The sequence below is a fragment of the Mastacembelus armatus genome, chromosome 22 (assembly GCF_900324485.2).
Source record: "Mastacembelus armatus chromosome 22, fMasArm1.2, whole genome shotgun sequence".
NCBI lineage: Eukaryota > Metazoa > Chordata > Actinopteri > Synbranchiformes > Mastacembelidae > Mastacembelus > Mastacembelus armatus.
Window position 1 is genome coordinate 19817903 of NC_046654.1, and position 4088 is coordinate 19821990.

The window sequence follows — 4088 nt, forward strand, 5'->3', positions numbered from 1 at the left end:
CTCTGTTTCTCCCTATGTAAATAGTATGTGTGTACTATGTATATAGCTGAATAAATCTTTAAAAGGGATCTGACTGGCATCAATGATGTTATTTCACACATTAAACTCCTCACTAAACTCTCACTCAGATAAGAGCCTGATATCCTGTATTGCCCATTAATTGAGTGGTTGATCTGCCATCAAAGGATCTGGTGTCCTGAAATCATGAAGGTAGTTTATGTTCATATATATCATATCATACATATTCATAATTCATAAACAAGACATAATAAACACATTCATGTTCAATACATGTATATATTTATATTCGCAACACAGACAAAATTTCATTTAGTCCCTTCTGTCCCCTATGATAGGCAGAGTAAACGCTGGAAAGAAGTGCAGTGCAGAGCTCTCAAGAGAGAATGTAGTAGGCTGATAGATATAGAATGAAAAACATGAAGTGGACTTGTAATATTTTATATCATCATATTTATTATCAGCTAAATGCCAGAAATTGTTGGGATAAAAATTTTAGCCATTATCACCCATCCGTATTTCACGTATGTACATACACATGAACCCCTTTGATAAACTTTTGGATGGTTGGACTTACAGAATTTGTATGCTTTACAGAGAACAGATGTCTTGTTGGTGTAAAGGACAGACATCCTGCTGTTTGCAACGCCACTAGGAATGTCCCACACATTCCTCTGTGGCTTTACCAGCCAGTTGTATTTTTTTTAATATATATATATATATATATATATATATATATACAGTGGGTACGGAAAGTATTCAAACCCCTTTAGATTTTTCACTCTTTGTGTCATTGCAGCCATTTGCCAAAATCAAAAAAGTTCATTTTATTTCTCATTAATGTACACTCAGCACCCCATCTTGACAGAAAAAAACAATATCACATGGTCATAAGTATTCAGACCCTGTGCTCAGTATTGAGTAGAAGCACCCTTTTGAGCTAGTACAGCCATGAGTCTTCTTGGGAATGATGCAACAAGTTTTTCACACCTGGATTTGGGGATCCTCTGCCATTCTTCCTTGCAGATCCTCTCCAGTTCTGTCAGGTTGGATGGTGAACGTTGGTGGACAACCATTTTCAGGTCTCTCCAGAGATGCTCAATTGGGTTTAGGTCAGGGCTCTGGCTGGGCCAGTCAAGAACGGTCACAGAGTTGTTCCGAAGCCACTCCTTTGTTATTTTAGCTGTGTGCTTAGGTTCACTGTCCTGTTGAAAGGTGAACCTTCAGCCCAGTCTGAGGTCCTGAGCACTCTGGAAGAGATTTTCTTCCAGGATATCTCTGTACATGGCCGCATTCATCTTTCCTTCAATTGCAACCAGTCGGTCTGTCCCTGCAGCTGAAAAACACCCCCACAACATGATGCTCCCACCACCATGTTTCACTGTAGGGATTGTATTGGGCAGGTGATGAGCAGTGCCTGGTTTTCTCCACACATACCGCTTACAATTAACGCCAAAAAGTTCAATCTTGGTCTCATCAGACCAGAGAATCTTATTTCTCATAGTCTGGGAGTCCTTCATGTGTTTTTTGGCAAACTCTGTGCGGGTTTTCATGCACTGAGGAGATGCTTCCGTCGGGCCACTCTGCCATAAAGCGCCTGCAGTGATAGTTGACTTTGTGGAACTTTCTCCCATCTCCCTACTGCATCTCTGGAGCTCAGCCACAGTGATCTTTGGGTTCTTCTTTACCTCTCTCACCAAGGCTCTTCTCCCACGATTGCTCAGTTTGGCTGGACGGCCAGGTCTAGGAAGAGTTCTGGTCGTCCCAAACTTTTTCCATTTGAGGATTATGGAGGCCACTGTGCTCTTAGGAACCTTGAGTGCTGCAGAATTTTTTTTTGTAACTTTGGCCAGATCTGTGCCTTGCCACAATTCTGTCTCTGAGCTCCTTGGGCAGTTCCTTCAACCTCATGATTCTCATTTGCTCTGACATGCACTGTGAGCTGTAAGGTCTTATATAGACAGGTGTGTGCCTTTCCTAATCAAGTCCAATCAGTTTAATTAAACACAGCTGGACTCCAATGAAGGAGCAGAACCATCTCAAGGAGGATCAGAAGAAATGGACAACATGTGAGTTAAATATGAGTGTCACTGCAAAGGGTCTGAATACTTATGACCATGTGATATTTCAGTTTTTCTTTTTTAATAAATTTGCAAAAATTTCTACATTTCTGTTTTTTTCTGTCAAGATGGGGTGCTGAGTGTACATTAATGAGAAATAAAATGAACTTTTTTGATTTTGGCAAATGGCTGCAATGACACAAAGAGTGAAAAATTTAAAGGGGTCTGAATACTTTCCGTACCCACTGTATGTATACACACAGTTAAATGACTTTTGCGCCAAGCCTGTAAAAACTCTTTAAGATTTTGTTTTTGTCTAACTTCATGTTCATTTGGTACAAACACAACTTATTAAGTACTGCTACAATTATTGACCAGGATATCAGAGCTATCATCCATCAACTTAGTGGAGTTCCTAGCAGCCTCTTATTTGTTTGATTCAAAGGAATCCAGTTGCATATTGAAAGAGATGTTTTGATGTCATGCATTCATGCCTTACAGTCTGATTAGTGGTGGATGTTTTGACATTTGTCTGGGGGAGAAGAGAATGTTTTCAAAACGATTTCTAAGATAAATTAGTACAAAAGCACACTTAATTAAACCTCTGAATGTGGGAACCTTCACACAGTACTGCATCAGTACAGTGTTGAGACTCTCTGGAGATCAGCTGCATATAGGTCTTCTTAACTCTGCTGGGGATCCATGGATCAACAGTACCGTGCCTCCAATGGACCGGGCTGAACTCCAGCAAGGGTGACCTTTATAGGTCTACTTATGCCGTGAGTTGAACTTAATCTATATCAGTTGTTTCCCTGTTTTAATACAGAGCTTTTAATGCCTCAATCTGTGTAATTCTTTTCCTCATCACATTACTGTTAACTGCAGAATTTAAAACTGAACATAAATTTATTTAAGATCGCTTTTTCCACCATTGCAAAATCACCTACTATTTACCCCAGTTTTTCTAATACGTTCTAACCCTTTCATTCATCCGTCTCTGTTCATTTTCCCTGTTTTTTTTTTCCTTTTGGAAATAGCTAAATAAATTAATAAAAATATACAAAACTGGCTTTAATCTGTGGAGAGCCAAAGACTAGCAGACAACCTCAACGTGTTTTACTGTCGGTAATTGATGTCCCAGTTGTACTTCCACTAAAGTGGACAATAAAGAATTATGTACTATACTGTTCTATTCTATTGTAAAATAGGCTGTAGTATACCATTCAGGGAAAGATGTTTTTTCATTAGTATAAAAATGATACTTATACTATTATAAAAAAGAAATGACCAATATGCTACACAGTTCTTTTATGAATTTCTGAGACTTTCTTGTGACAAAATGTTATTCAGTCAGTTGAATACATAGTTATTTCATAAATTTTCCTCTTTACCCAGCTAATAAGCCACTCATCAGCAGCTGCAGTGCATATAGATTGACCTGTTAAACATAAATTGGCCATTGAAAAATATAGACAAATTATCTTGTTATCTTTTGTTGTGGAAATTTCTTTAAGTCTGAGAGTTGCTAATTCTCAGAAACAACCACAAGTGTGATGAATCATCTCAGGTTTAATCACGGGCCTAGAGAGGACGTCCTTGCAGAAATCCTCTGACTCTGTGTTACAACACCAGGTTTATATACACTTTGTTAAGAAGGGTGGTCTTGAACAGACCCTACATGTTTGTTCAGGTGTCCTCTATCTCCAGGCCTCTACCAGTACTAACCAAATTGTTAACGGTTATTTACAACCCTCTACCCTAAAATACTAAACCAATAAAAGAGACAGAGCCACATACCATCAAAGGTTCAAGCAAACATTCAAGTCACCCCTTGACATCTCATAAAACCCCCACAAACACAAAAATAAATGCGTGAGTCTAATTTCAATTGATGTTACACAAGAGCAAGGGTAAAAGTAGTCTTTTTTTGTTGTCTAAAGAAACTACATTTGTTAAATTCATATTATATGACTGGAGGAGACATTTAACCAGTACAACTAACCCCAGCCC